Below are 15,790 nucleotides of genomic sequence, written 5' to 3'. Positions count from 1 at the left end.
AATGGCTGGGTTCCTTCCCTCTCCCCAGGAACTATCCTCTGGCAAGCCATCATGCCCACTAGCATAGCTTCTAATTTGTACTATTCATGAGGAGAGGGAAGTCCAGTCTGCCTTTGCTGGCTCATAAAAATGTAAGAAGCAAATAGTGGTCTAGATAAGCTACATGGCCCCCAGCACAGAAAAAATAAATGTATGAAAGTGATCTAGTGACTAGAGAAGTAGTGACAGACAGGATAGCCAAGCACATAGTTTGGGTATAAGCCTTATAGAAAGCCATGGGGAGAGTTAATATAGCCCAAGACCCCTCCATGCTGAGTTCATTTGTAGGGAATCCCAGAGAAGACAGTAGCTGGAGGGAAGTCATGGCAACAGTAAAACCACACTGTTAGAAAGCCTGTGGGAAGCCAGGGGTTCTCCAGGGTAGCTTGGGGTTCTAGGCCTCCTGTAGATTTCCTGGGATCTGATCGCTCTGAAATGATACCCATATGACTCCAAAAAAGTCTGTGACAGGATTGCTATGGAGTTTTCCCCCTTCTATGTCCTCTTCCCATGGATATTTCAGAGCCCAAGTCACCATGTACTTGAAGAGGAGATAGTGCCCTATAGCTTAATGCCTTTTATTATGCAAAGGAGGATTTTTCCCATCTCTACCTTGCACCAGGCAAAAACATCTTCCTCCTCACACATACATTGGAAAATGAAAAAGGAAAGCTTCCTGTTTGGTTTGTTTTCCCATTGAGAAGATGCTTTGCTTTTGCAAACACAACAAGGTTCAAGAACCCAAGTCACAAAAGAAAAGAAGACTAGAATAAATAAAATTAAACATGGTGTTGGCATCAGATGAAGTCCCAAAGGGCATAGAACAGATTAAGAGCAATATGTGAAGAATTATTGTAGATAGAGACATTTCAAACTATGCAGGACAGACCACAAGGAAATATACTGTCAGGGACAGCCCTGCACTGTAAAGTGATGGAGCAGCTGACCTAATAGGTGTGTAATAACTCTGACTTCTATGATTTTTGTGAAAGACATGGGCTAGATACTTAGCTGGATACTTACTTAGTTTATCAGAGTAGTTTTCTTATGGTCATTGGAATTACAGTGATTTACATAAACTGAGGAACTGTCCCTATCTCTTTATATCAAACCATTGACATATTTCTGTATCATAACTATCAGTTATGCCTTGAGTTGTTCCAAAACGTAATAGAATAGAGAAAAACCTACACCGTCTATATTCCTAGCACTAAAAATGATGAAAGGGTGCTGTAAGTCATGTTTAAACAATGTAACAAAATAACTGGAGATAGTTATTTGACATTGTTTACTACAATTCACTGCTGTTATAAGATTTTTACAGGCACAAAAATCATTATCTTAATTAATACTGGGTTGTTAAAAGGAATCAGATGATAAACACATCCCAAGTTATTATTAATTTGATGTTTTTCTGATAGTGTGATCTATTAGCAATCTCGATGAATTAGGGAGACAAAAGAAGAAAACCATTATCTAGCTATCTGTCCACAGTTTAAGATATCTATTGTGCTAACTGTAATGACACTTTTGGTTGTAAAAAGAAAAGGAGTACTTGTGGCACCTTAGAGACTAACAAATTTATTTATTTTGTGAGCTACAGCTTACTTCATCAGATGCATGCAGTGGAAAATACAGTAGAGAGATTTTATATACACAGAGAACATGAATCAATGGGTGTTACCATACACACTGTGTAACGAGAGTGATCAGTTAAAGTGAGCTATTACCAGCACGAGAGAAAAAAAACTTTTGTAGTGATAATCAAGGTGTGCCATTTCCAGCAGTTGACAAGAACGTCTGAGGAACAGTAGGGGGGAAAAATAAACAAGGGGAAATAGTTTTACTTTGTGTAATGACACATCCACTCCCAGTCTTTATTCAAGCCTAATTTAATGTTGTCCAGTTTGCAAATTAATTCCAATTCAGCAGTCTCTGTAGGTTGAACCTGGGACCTGTACATCAAAAAAACCCAACCCACTAATTGTTTACATATGCATCTTTATTATATTTAAGTTTATTAGTATATTTGATAATGTTTGTAACATACAACCCAGTATTTATACTATTTGACAGTAGATCATTACTTAAGTTTTGCGTGCGCACACACACTATATGTAATGTACACCCATATATGAACACATATAGGTGTAGCTATAGTATATACTACAGTTAGGGTTGCCAATGCTGTATTTTTTTTATCACCTCTGCTTAGCACTTAATTAGTACTCACCTACATTCACCAAGGTATTTCTTGCTGCTTTTGCAGGACTCGGCACCTCCTGATCTTGTTGTACAGAAATGAAAAATCTTTGCAGGATAGACTGAGGAGGGGGTTCTGTGTGGCAGGGGAAGTGGACAGGGCTCTGTGCAGGTGGTCTCGGCTGTCAAGACCAGGCTCCCTGCCCTTCTTGCTCCCCACTGCTGCAGCTTCCACCAACCAGCATTTATGGTCCTCTGCTGGGGATGTTGGCAGAGAATCAGTGAACAGGGAGGCTACACCCTAGGAGTACTGGATTCCCCTGCCGGACAGAGCTCTGACCTTGGTCCTTCAGCACAGTCCAGGGCCAGGGTTGTGAGTTCAATCCTGGAGAGGGCCATTTAGGGATCTGGGGCAAAAAAAATGGGGATTGTTCCTGCTTTGAGCAGGGGGTTGGACTAGATGACCTCCTGAGGTCCCTTCCAACCCTGATATTCTATGATACCTGTATGCATACAGCCTTGTCCACTTGTCCTGCCAGACAGAGCCTGCACAGGGAAAGCAGACAGGGCTTCACTTAAGGGCTAGAGTCAGCAGAGGGCCCTGTCCAGTTGGGAGACAGTACTCGCAGGTGCATCTTTCCATTCCCCTCCTAACCTTGGCCCTTCAGTGCTGCACAGGGAAAGCAGACGGGACCACACTCATGGGCCAGGGTTAGGAGGGGAGTGGAAAGATGTACCAGCGAGTACTGGCCCCCTACTGTTGAAATACGGGGTAAAGGTGTCCCATACTGACTTAGTGTGGGACAGGCAATATTCCATTTAAATAAGGGACATCCCTTGTAATATGGGACCATTGGCAATCCTAACTACACTATACATGCACACACACTTATGATATGCAGCAAAATAATTTATGTACTCTGGGGTGTATATATATACACACACATACATTTATATAACTTCAGTAATTATAATATATAGCAAAATAGTATTCATTAACACATATGGTAACTCATTTAAGTAGCACTACATACAAATGTGTTTTATTATTTCCTAAACTTTGCCTTAGCAAATGTGCAATTCATAGAGAGCTAAACAGACAAGAAACATGATGTGAATAACTTTTGCTGAAGAAGACATTAAATATAGAAACGCATTTTCTGGCAACACTGTCCACTGACAGCTATTCCCAAAGGAACTGACACACTGACAAATGGCATGCTCTGAAACTGTACTTAATTTATCAAGGTACAGACATACCTGTATGGTGAGACAGCTACTCTCAATACCCCCATCAGCAGAAAGGGATTGTTGCAGAAGAGCCTGCAAAGTTAGCTCCGTATTCACAGAGAAATCTGTTACTGTAGCAACCCTACAGCAACCCAGGCTTGCCAGTCCACTAAGAGTCCATTGATCTTTCATCAGCCAAGAAAGAAAAGCAAGTTGCAGAGTACTTTTAAACCCCCTTGTGACGAAGCTGTCTCATGAGAGATGGAAACATAAGAACCCTTGTGGCCAAAGACAACTCATTTTTCCACTTCCCCGTCACATAAAACACAAGCCTAGAGAAACCCTTTCCACACCAGCCCCTGCATCTGATCTTTTCCCCCAGTACAATAACTGGGCTCAGAAGCAATGTATCAGGTATATATTGGACTATCCAGGAGAACAGATTTAATTGAGAAAGAAACCTTGGTAATGATACTTAGCACTTATGTGGTGCTTCATCTCCAAAGCTCTTTGCAAACAAAAACTAATCCTAACTAATCCTCACAACACTCCCTGGAGCTAGGTGGGGAGATATCATTACTAAATCTCAACCGCTCCACAGGAATTCTTATAGCTATGTATAAAATACAGTGGCAGGCCAGGGGTCCGCTAGGAGAATGTGGGCTCATGCATGTGGACCTAGAGGAGGGTTACACTTAGGGGCTGATCCAAAACCCACTCAGGCTAATGGAAGTCTTCAGTGGACTTTGGATTGGGACCTTATTGGCTAGAAAAAGAAAATGTAGGCCAATATATCAGTGCTATCCATTCTGTCTCTTTTGGCCCAACTCACTGGCTAGGCCTCTCCACCACAAGCACTGAGCTTCTCCAGCGTTCTGCCAGTCTCAGACTGGCACTCCAGGTCTAGGGCACCTGCCTCACTCCACTCCCCCAGGACCGTGATGGCGAGCAGACTGCGCAGCCCCTAAACTACAAGCCTTTTGGCATTAGGATAAAACTAGCTCAGAGAGATAATCAAGCCCCAAGGCAGGGAGAGAACGGGGGAAATAAAACTGCTTCCCAGCTATACTAGGAAATTTCTACTTCCCAGGAGGTTCCCAGGAGCATGATGAGCTCGCCATCCCACTTCCTATGAGTTTTCCCCCTCATCGCTGACTTTTAGAGCTAGTCAGAAGATAGGGGCAAGGAAAGAGACAAAAAATATTCACAGAATTTGAGTTCCATTTGCCTAGAGATTTTCACTGGTGTTGAAATTCTCCAACCAGCTCTACTTACTTTGATGCTGCTCCTCATTATCTGGTCTCCTTGGGATCCTGTTGGTCAGCTCCCTGCCTGAGCCCCACCTGGCTTCCCAGTAGCTTCCTTCAGCTTCTTGCCATGCCTCCCCTCTTCCTTCCCCGAAGCACGCCAGTTCACTCTCTTCCCATCCAACAGAGTCCCCCAGATTTCCAGCTTCCAGTCCCCCCAGTTCCCTTTCCCACCCTGAAATCCTCCTAGTCACTCCTTCATTCAATGTCTCCCCTTCCTACTGTTCCCCTCCCTCACCACCATATCCGGTAGCCTGTCCTCTCCTTCCCCCAGATCCGCAGCCTCATAGCCCTCCCCTCATTCACTCTGCTCCCTGTCCCAGTCACTCCCCTTCCCCCAAACATACATCCATATCTTCCTTCTTGCTCCATCCAGCCTTAACTCCCTTCCCTACTCCTTCTCCCTGTCTCTCAAACCCGGCTGTCTAACCCTTTCCCATTTCTAATATCCCTCCCCAACCCTGGTCTTCCTTCCCTGACTCCCTAAGGAGAGGAGAGGCTGCTGCTGCTCCCCTATCCACTGATTTTGTTTTCTGCCCCGATGCTAGTTCAGCACTGTCCTTGCAGTCAGCCTCACTGGAAAGACTGTGAGACAGATCTGCCCAGACAAGGAAGTCTGGATAGGTAAGGCAGAGAGTCAGTCACTTCCTGGCCACCCACATACCAAGCTGCCAGGAGAGGGCAGACTTTAGTGGTTTATGGGATGGGGCGCGGGGGGAAGGAAGCGTGAAGTAGATCAAACTTCAGCACATGTAGGAATAGCAATGAGGCCGAAATAGACAGACACACAGGGGTGTTTTGCAGCCTTTGGAATGACCAAGACACTTCTATCCCCTCTGCCCTTGGCATAACTGGAAGCATGACACCCCCCCCCCCCCCCCGCCCGTGTTTTCAATAGAAAAATTAACAAGGGTTTCATTTAAGTTTAGCATTTAAAAATAATTTTAAAGTGTATAGGGAAGAGCTTGCAGAATTATAAACAGCCCATTCCAGACATGGAGGATGTGTGTCCTGCTTGTGATGCTGCATTCATCACTCCCTGTAATTATCCCCATGCACCCAACACACGCCTCTCCTTTCTGTACAAATAAGCACTTAGACTTTCAAGAGTATTTTGGAAAAGCTGCAGCAGGACAATCCTAAGCCACCTTGGGCAGGAACAACAGCAAGATCACATAGCACAGGGCAGCAACTATACAAAAGCCAGTTCCCTACGGCTTCTGGCAACAGCTTCTTGTACTGAGCATTCCAGTCTGATGCTGCCAGCTATATTCCAGTTTTTCTTTCTTTCACTATAGTTCCCTTCAGCTGCCACATGCTAACACAAAGTTCCTCGCCATTCTCTGCAGCATTGCAGCCAGACTGTCTGCCTTCTCCCATAGGATGCCTGAGCATCAGGTTTGAAATATCTGGAACTGAAGGTTCAGATTGTCAACTCAGCCCTTCACCTCACAGAGAGACATTGCATACCATTCAATAGGGACAAATTTAAAATACTCAACTTAGGAGTAAACAATCAATTGCACACATACAAAATGGGAAATGACTACTGGAACAAAATGGAACGAGTACTGCAGAAGGGGATGTGGAGCTTGTAGTGGATCACAAGATAAATATGAGGCAACAGAGTAATGCTGTTGCAAAAAAAGTGAACATCATTCTGGGATGTATTAGCAGGATGTATTAGTTGTAAGCAAGACATGAGAAGTCATTCTTCTGCTCTACTCCAGCTGAGGCCTTATCAGTATTGTGTCCTGTTCTGTGAGGCACATTTTAGGAAATATGTGGACACTAAACTGGGAGGAGAGGTAGATATGCTGGAGGGTAGGGATAGGATACAGAGGGACTTAGACAAATTAGAGGATTGGGCCAAAAGAAATATGATGAGGTTCAACAAGGACAAGTACAGAGTCCTGCACCACTACAGACTAGGGACCGAATGGCTAGGCAGCAGTTCTGCAGAAAAGGACCTAGGAGTTACAGTGGATGAGAAGCTGGATATAAGTCAACAGTGTGCCGTTGTTGCCAAGATGACCAATGGCATTTTGGAATGTATAAGTAGGGGCATTGCCAGCAGATCGAGGGACGTGATTGTTCCCCTCTATTCGACATTGGTGAGGCCTCATCTGGAGTACTGTGTCCAGTTTTGGGCTCCACACTACAAGAAGGATGTGGGAAAAATTGGAAAACGTCCAGTGGAAGGCAACAAAAATGGTTAGCGGACTGGAACACATGACTTATGAGGAGAGGCTGAGGGAACTGGGATTGTTTAGTCTGCGGAAGAAAAGAATGAGGGGGGATTTGATAGCTACTTTCAACTACCTGAAAGGGGGTTCCAAAGAGGATGGATCTAGACTGTTCTCAGTGGTAGCAGAGGACAGAACAAGGAGCAATGGTCTCAAGTTGCAGTGGGAGAGGTTTAGATTGGATATTAGGAAAATCTTTTTCACAAGGAAGGTGGTGAAACACTAGAATGCCTTACCTAGGGAGGTAGTGGAATCTCCTTCCTTAGAAGTTTTTAAGTCAGGCTTGACAAAGCCCTGGCTGGGATGAATTAGTTGGGGATTGGTCCTGCTTTGAGCAGGGGGGTTGGACTAGATGACCTCCTGAGGTCCCTTCCAAGCCTGATATTCTATGGTTCTATGACACATTGGAGAAAGTCCAGAAGAGAGCAACAAAAATGATTAAAGGTCTAGAAAACCTGACGTATGAGGGAAGATTATAAAAAAACTGGGTTTGATTATTCTCCAGGAGAGAAGAATGAGGGAGGGACATGATAGCAGTTTTCAAGTACATACAAATTTGTTACAAGGAGGAGGGTGAAAAATTGTTCTCCTTAACTTCCAAGGATAGGACAAGAAGCAATGTGCTTAAATTGCATTAAGGGAGGTTTAGGTTGGACATTAGGAGAAACTTCCTAACAGTCAGGGTAGTTAAGCACTGGAATAAATTGCCTAGAGAGGCTGTGGAATATCCATCATTGGAGGTTTTTAAGAAATAAGTTAGACCAACACCTGCCAGGAATAGTCGAGTTATTACGCAGTGCTGCCTAGAGTACAGGTGACTGGACTAGATGATCTATTGAGGTCCCTTCCAGTCCTACACTTCTGTGATTCTATGGTTGTACTTTAAGTGCATATGGTTTGTCTGATGAGTTCTTGAAAACACAAATGTGCACAGACATGTGCAAAAGTGCATGTGCCCATCTGAGGATGCTAAAGTCTCATTTGCTCTGCATGGACATCTAAATCTATCTATCCCTGGCCTGCCAGTATTTCATGTCTCAAGATATATATATATATATATATATATATATATATATATATATATATATATATATATATATATATATATATACACACACACACACACACACACACACACACACACCTAAAAATCTTCTTAGAACTAGATGGGTACAAATGTGCTGGAGATGATTCTTAGGAACATCCTTTTAAAGTTCTGCCACTTAACGGATGGAAGAGTTTGAGTGATATCCCTATCCCTGCTGGAGACTAGTAAATGACTCCTGGAAGAGAGGCCTCTTCCATGACGGTCATGAAATTACTAGTAAAGAACAAGTTGTTTTCCTCTGGAATGCTCCTTAAGATAGCACTAAGTGACAGGTCATGTCTGATAGGAGGTTCAGACTTTTATCACCACCCACCTTCTGGTTACATATGTGGGCAAAGCTCAGAAAAAATTTTCAAGCAAGCTCTTTTCAGCAAACAAAAATGTAGATTCCAGGACACCGAAACATTTTGTGAATTTGTGTCAATTTCACCAAGTTGTTTGGTTAAAACAAACAAACAAAAAAAATTCCAGAAGTGTCAAATTGGTTTGACATTTTCTAAATAAAAATGTTTTGATCTTTCAGTTCAGAATTATTTTTGTTTTTAAATTTCCTTTAAAAATCCCACTATATTAAAATGATCAAAATTGGAATGAAACATTTCATTCTAGATGAAACAAAATGTTTAGTTCAACCAAAAATGAAGTTATTTTGACTTTTGTGATTTGCCAAAAATTTAAAATAAAACAAATTGTTAGGTTGACCCCAACCCACAATGTTTTAATTGCCAGAGAACCAAAAAATCCATTATTTGCACAGGTCTACATATAGGCACCATGCTACAGTATATTTATGATTAATGAGCATGTTATAAACATTCCCAGTTAAGGGAACTTAATCTAAATGCATTGCCAAGTGGTGCTGCCTCATGTATTGGTCCCATTTATGATGAAGATTTCTGTGTTTAAAGTAAAATAAACATGTTTTTGTGTATATTTTACTTTCCTGTGACCAAGTCAAGAACAAAATAAAGTTTAGGGCTGTATTCTGCAAAGGTACTGACACTCTGGCTTTAATCCAACCAAGCAAATAAGCAAATATGCAGATTCATGGATAGTCATACACACAGTGCCTGTTCCAAAGTCATTGGAAGTCTCCTATGGCCATGCTCATAACCCAGCCATTTGTATCATTTTCATCTTCCATTGCACAAACACCCTGAGCATGCACAGCCACCCGCTTTAGAAACTCCTCCCTCCCTCTCTTGCATCCTGAAATACACACACAGGGATTTGTGCCCACACAAGCTTTTTAAAATTTAGTCATGACTAGTGAGTCAGAGGCAAGTCCTCAGCCTTTAGGTTTTCCTCCCTGTAAAATAAAGGGATTAGTATTTATCTACTTTTCCAGTTGTGGTGAGAGACTTAATTTATGCTTGCATAGCACTTGGTAAATGTAAACAGCCAGATAAGTGATGACTATGGTATTTCTACTTAACCCTGCCCTTCTCAGGATGAAAAAAAGCCACTACCAGGCCTTTGCACAATTTAGATACTATTTTGATCTCTTATGTGGGACTCTAGTTATGCATTGGCCATGTGATAGTCTTCTGCACAGGGGACAATTCCACTCTCCAGTGTGCAGACCCCATGCAATGTCATCTGCACCACTAAACTCCAGCTGGTTCAAACAAATGTGGGGTCATTTGAGAAGGTATTTGGTTGGATTCCACAGCTGTAAGACTCAAAAACCATTATATGGCTTGCCCCAAATTCCCTTGCCAAGTCAGAGGATGGGCGAGGGATAGATTAGTGTGTCCAGAGTTCTCTGTTTTGTAGAGGGACTTGGTGAAGAGACACTTCCTTATTAAACAGAGAGAGTTAATCTCTGAAGAGCCCCAAAAGGATCATGCTGTAGGGAAAGAAATCCAGTTTCTCCAGGGCACCTCAATTATCAGCACAGAACTCTCCATCAGCAAGAAACAGCTTGTACTCCACACCAGAGACACTGGAGTATGATCAGAAAACAGGGCATTGATAGTGGTAGAACACAGCAGTGACAGGTTTGGCACCATGGCCTCACCTGGCCCTGGCTTAACACTCTGTAGTAAGGATTTATATAGGACCTGGCCCTTTGCATTGGGGAGAATTTCACCCTGAGTGAGGTGTGAAGTGAGTTATAAGACTCAATGTTGACACTAAATCTCATTCAAATCTGCTGTTCAAAGTTTTTTTTTAATTTGCATTTATTTTTGTGCTCTTAACTGATTAATAAAAAAGAATCATTAGGAAAAGTCATTAGAAAACTTTTATGCAAGTTAGCTCCCAATTATCCTTAATTTAGCATTGGTGGAATCTTGTTCAGAATTTTGTTTAAGTAGCTTTATGGGCACTGTGGGACATGGGACTAAAAGTTTGGATTTTTGTTTTATGTACATGAGTGTTTTATACTGCTATCAGTTTTTCCACTATATTTTTCTTAAGTTGAGAAGTACTGACCTGACTGATTCCTGTCAGGGCTGGGTTGTGGCTAGTGATTAGAGCCAGGAGTCAAAGTCAGGAATTGGAATTGAACATTGAACTAGGGTCAGGAACCAGGAATCAGAAACTGGAGACAAAGCTGAGTCAGATACTTCAGGTATTGAAGCAAGGAAGTAGAGCCAGGGTCAGGAAACAGTTCAGGAGCAGTTCAAGGAAGTAACAGGTTTCAGAGTAGCAGCCACCGAATGCATCCGATGAAGTGAGCTGTAGCTCACGAAAGCTTATGCTCAAATAAATTTGTTAGTCTCTAAGGTGCCACAAGTACTCCTTTTCTTTTTTTCAAGGAAGTAGGGTCTGTAGCAGCAATTAGCTGGGGTTCCACCTAGTGCATAGAAAAACATCCTTCCCTGGCTTCAGAGTAGCAGCCGTGTTAGTCTGTATTCGCAAAGATATTACCTCCCCCCCCCCCACCCCCGATCGGGATGATTGGGAGAATGGGTTGATGGCAATGGAATGTGCCTTGCACCTGGAAAAGAATGTGAACCAGTCACTCCTTGATCTGCGCAAGCTGCCAACTGACAAGAATGACCCTCATTTGTGTGACTTCATGGAAACTGGGGTGGGAGCAAAGAGAAGCGGCTATATTGCCTGGTTCACAATCATGCATCAGGGCTCCTCTATGCTTTGAAAACACATAGCTAAACAATAGGGTATGTCTTCACTAGAGACTTAAGTCAATCTATGTTAGGTTGACTTACAGCCACCCCAGTAATTACTTCAGTGGCTGATGTCCGCATTACCCACCTTCTGTCGCTGGTGTGTGGCCTCACCAAGAGAACTTCCAACAACTGAAGAGTGGTTGTGGTGGGGGCTGGCTGAGAGCCAGGGCTCTCAGCTCCATACAGCTCCTAGCCAGGAGCCAAGCTCCCTGTTGAAGAAAAAAGCTCAGGTAGTGATCGTCGAATTGTGGAGGTGAATACGTGGTTACGCAGGTGGTGTCAGAGAGAGGGCTTTGGATTTTTTGACCATGTGATGTTGTTCCAGGAAGAAGGATTGCTAGGAAGAGATGAGATCCACCTAACTAAAAGAGGGAAGAGCATCTTCGCAAGCAGGCTTGCTAACCTAGTGAGGAGGGATTTAAACTAGGTTCACCGGGGATGGTCACCAGAGGTAAGTGTGGGAGTGGGTACCTGGAGGAAACACAAGGTGGAGGGTACAAGACGGGAAGCCTCCTGATTCATACTGAGAAAGTAGGGCAATTGGGTAGTTTTCTTAGGTGCATGTACTTGAATGCAAGAAACCTGGGAAACAAGAAGGAAGAATTGGAAGTCCTGGCACAATCAAGGAACTATGATGTGATGGGAATAACAGAAACTTGGTGGGACAGTTCACATGACTGGAGCACTGTCATGGATGGGAATAAATGTTCAGGAAGGTCAGGTACGGGAGGAAAGATGGAGAAGTTGCATTGTATGTAAGAGAGCGGTATGATTGCTCAGAGCTCCAGTTTGAAACTGGAGAAAAGCCCATTGAGAGTCTCTGGGTTAAGTTTAGAAGCGAGAGCAACAAGGGTGATGTCATGGTGGGTGTGTGCTATAGACCACTGGATCAGAAGGATGAGGTAGAAGAGGCTTTCTTCGGACAACTAACAGAAGTCTCCAGATCACAGACCCTGGTTCTAATGGGGGACTTCAATCACCCTGACATCTGCTGGGAGAGCAATACAGCAGTGCACAGACAATCCAGGAAGTTTTTGGAGAGTGTTGGGGACCACTTCCTGGTTCAAGTGATGCATGGCCCCTAGTCAGTTCCTCCTTCTCTTAACCTGCTGCTTACAAACAGGGAAGAATTGGTAGGGGAAGTAGAAGTGGCTGGTAACCTAAGCAGCAGTAATCATGAGATGGTTGAGTTCAGGATCCAGAAAAAAAGGAAGAAAAGAGAGTAGCAAAATAAGGACTTAAGAAAAGCAGACTTAGACTCCCTGATGGGAGGGAACTGACGGGCAGGATCCCCTGGAAAGCTAATATGAGGGGACAAGGAGTCCAGGACAGCTGGCTGTATTTTAAAGAAGCCTTATTGATGGCACAGGAACAAACCATCCTGAAGTGCAGAGAGAATAGCAAACTCGATAAGTTTATGGAGGAGATGGTATGATGGGATAACATGATTTTGGCAATTAATTGATCTTTAAATATTCGTGGTAAATAGGCCCAATGGCCTATGATGGGATGTTAGATGGGGTGGGATCTGAGTTACTACAGAGAATTCTTTCCTGGGTATCTGGCTGGTGAATCTTGCCCATATGCTCAGGGTTCAGCTGATCTCCATATTTGGGGTCAGGAAGGAATTTTCCTCCAGGGCAGATTGAAAGAGGCCCTGGAGGTTTTTCGCCTTCCTCTGTAGCATGGGGCACGGGTCACTTGCTGGAGGATTCTCTGCTCCTTGAAGTCTTTAAACCATGATTTGAGGACTTCAATAAGCTCAGACATAGGTGAGAGGTTTATTGCAGGAATGGGTGGGTGAGATTCTGTGGCCTGCATTGTGCAGGAGGTCAGACTAGATGATCATAATGGTCTCTTCTGACCTTAATATCTATGTATCTAAAAATATGGCAGACGACCAGCTTGGTGTAACAGTGAAATCTTCAGTGAGCTTAAACTAAAAAAGGAAGCTTACAAGAAGTGAAAATTTGGACAGATGACTAGGGAGGAGTATAAAAATATTGCTAGCACATGCAGGGGTGTAATCAGGAAGGCCAAAGCATGACTGGTGTTGCAGCTAGCAAGGGATATGAAGGGTATCAAGAAGGGTTTCTACAGGTATGTTAGCAACAAGAATGTAGTCAAGGAACATGTGGGACCCTTACTGAATGGGGGAGGCAACATAGTGACAGATGATGTGGGAAAAGCTGAAGTACTCAATGCTTTTTTTGCCTTGGTCTTCACAGACAAGGGGCAGCTCCCAGACTGCTGCACTGGGCAACACAGCATGGGGAGTAGGTGAGCAGCCCTCAGCAGTGAAAGAACAGGTTAAGGACTATTTAGAAAAGCTGGACATGTAGAAGTCCATGGGTCCAGATCTAATGCATCCAAGGGTGCTGAGGGAGTTGGCTGATGTGATTGCAGAGCCATTGGCCATTATCTTTGAAAATTTGTGGCTATCGGTGGAGGTCCCGGACAATTGGAAAAAGGCAAATATAGTGCCCATATTTTAAAAAGGGAAGAAAGAGAACCTGGGGAACTACAGACCAGTTAGCCTCACTTCAGTCCCTGGCAAAATCATGGAGCAGGTCCTCAAGGAATCCATTTTGAAGCACTTGGAGGAGAGGAAGGTGATCAGGAACAGTCAACATGGATTCACAAAGGGCAAATCATGCCTGACCAACCTGATTGCCTTCTATGATGAGATAATTGGCTCTGTTGATATGGGGAAAGCGGTGGATGTGATATATCTTAACTTTAGCAAAGCTTTTGATGTGGTCTCCCACAGTATTCTTCCCAGGAAGTTAAAAAAGTATGGACTGGATGAATGGACTATAAAGTGGATAGAAATCTGGCTAGATTGTCAGGCTCAACGGGTAGTGATCAATGGCTCAATGTCTAGTTGGCAGCCGGGATCAAGCAGAGTGCCCCAGGGGTTGGTCCTGGGGCCAGTTTGGTTCAACATCTTTATTGATGATCTTGGGGATTAATTGCACCCTCAGCAAGTTTGCAGATGACACTAAGCTAAGGGGAGAGATAGATATGATAGAGGGTAGGGATAGGATCCAGAGTGACCTAAACAAATTGAAGGATTGGGACAAAAGAAATCTGATGAGGTTCAACAAGGACAAGTACAAAGTTCTGCACTTAGGAAGGAAGAATCCCATGCACTGCTACAGGCTGGGGACCAACTGGCTAAACTGCCATTCTGCAGGAAAGGACCTGGGGATTACAGTGGATGAGAAGATGGATATGAGTCAGCAGTGTGCCCTTGTTGCCAAGAAGGCCAATGGCATATTGGGCTGTATTAGTAGGAGCATTGCCAGCAGATTGAGGGAAGAGATTATTCCCCTCTATTCAGCACTGGTGAGACCACATCTGGAGTACTGTGTGCAGTTTTGGTCCCCACACTACAGAAGGGATGTGGACAAATTGGCGAGAGTCCAGTGGAGGGCAACGAAAATTATTAGGGGACTGGAACACATGAAGAGAGGCTGAGGGAACTGGGATTATTTAGTATGCAGAAGAGAAGAGTAAGGGGGGATTTGATAGTAGCCTTCAATTACCTGAAGGGGGGTTCCAAAGAGGATGGAGCTAGTGGTGGCAGATGACAGAACAAGAAGCAATGTTCTCAAGTTGCAGTAGGGGAGGTCTAGGATGGATATTAGGAAACATTATTTCACTAGGAGGGTGTTGAAGCACTGGAATGGGTTACCTAGGGAGGTGGTGGAATCTCCATCATTAGAGGTTTTTAAGGCCTGGCTTGACAAAGCCGTGGCTGGGATGATTTAGTTGGGGATTGGTCCTGCTTTGAGCAGGGGATTGGACTACATGACCTCCTGAGGTCTCTTCCAACCCTAATATTTATTAAGTATAAAGATAGATTTTAAGTGATTATAAGTCAAAGCATAATAAGTCAGATTCGGTCAAATGAAATAAAAGCAAAATGCATTCTAAGCTGATCTTAACACTTTCAATGCCCTTACAAACTTAGATGCTTCTCACCACAGGCCAGCTGGTTGCCCTTCAGCCAGACTCTCCACTTTGATCAGCGCTTCAGTTGCTTGGTGATGATGTCTGTAGATGGAGGTGGGATACAAAGAGAGCATGGCAAATGTCTCTCCCTTTTATCATGTTCTTTTTTCCCTCTTGGCTTTGCCCCCCGCCCTTCAGAGGCGGGTGGGCATTACCTCATTGCAGTCCCAAACTGACCAAAGAAAGGGGGGTGACTCACTGAGTCCAATGGATCCTTTGTTGTTGCCTAGGCCAGAGTTCTTTGTTCCTGTGAGGATGGGCTGGGTTTGTCCCATATGTGCCCTGGTGAGATGTGAACTGCCCCTCTGCTCTTGGGGAGTTTTTGCCTCGGCTTGCTTTAAGGCATGAGGACACATTTTCAGCCTCATAACTATATACATGAAATTACAACCTATAACATTACTATAACATTACCATAACAACGATTACTATAACATTACCATAACAACAATGATCAGTACATCATGAGCCTTCTGAAGACAGCTGATATGACAAACTATGCAT

The 15,790-nt window shown here is 43.6% G+C and overlaps 1 protein-coding gene across 9 annotated transcripts in view; it reads right to left on the bottom strand.

The window, feature by feature from the left end:
* CD36 (CD36 molecule) overlaps window positions 1-15,790 on the bottom strand; it is a 73,704-nt gene that overhangs the window by 48,371 nt on the left and 9,543 nt on the right. For 2 of the 9 annotated variants that reach the window (XM_043497888.1, XM_043497894.1), the window contains exon 1: window positions 3,502-4,697. The exons of 6 other annotated variants lie outside the window; for them this stretch is intronic. The gene's annotated coding sequence lies outside the window, so the exon portion shown is untranslated. Of the gene's footprint in view, window positions 1-3,501; window positions 4,705-15,790 lie in introns of those variants that run through there. One more of the 9 variants, XM_043497911.1, reaches the window with a different exon arrangement.

Source organism: Dermochelys coriacea, chromosome 1 (genome assembly GCF_009764565.3).
Source record: "Dermochelys coriacea isolate rDerCor1 chromosome 1, rDerCor1.pri.v4, whole genome shotgun sequence".
NCBI lineage: Eukaryota > Metazoa > Chordata > Testudines > Dermochelyidae > Dermochelys > Dermochelys coriacea.
The sequence above is the reverse complement of the archived record's forward strand: the minus strand, read 5'-3'. Positions and strand labels throughout refer to the sequence as shown.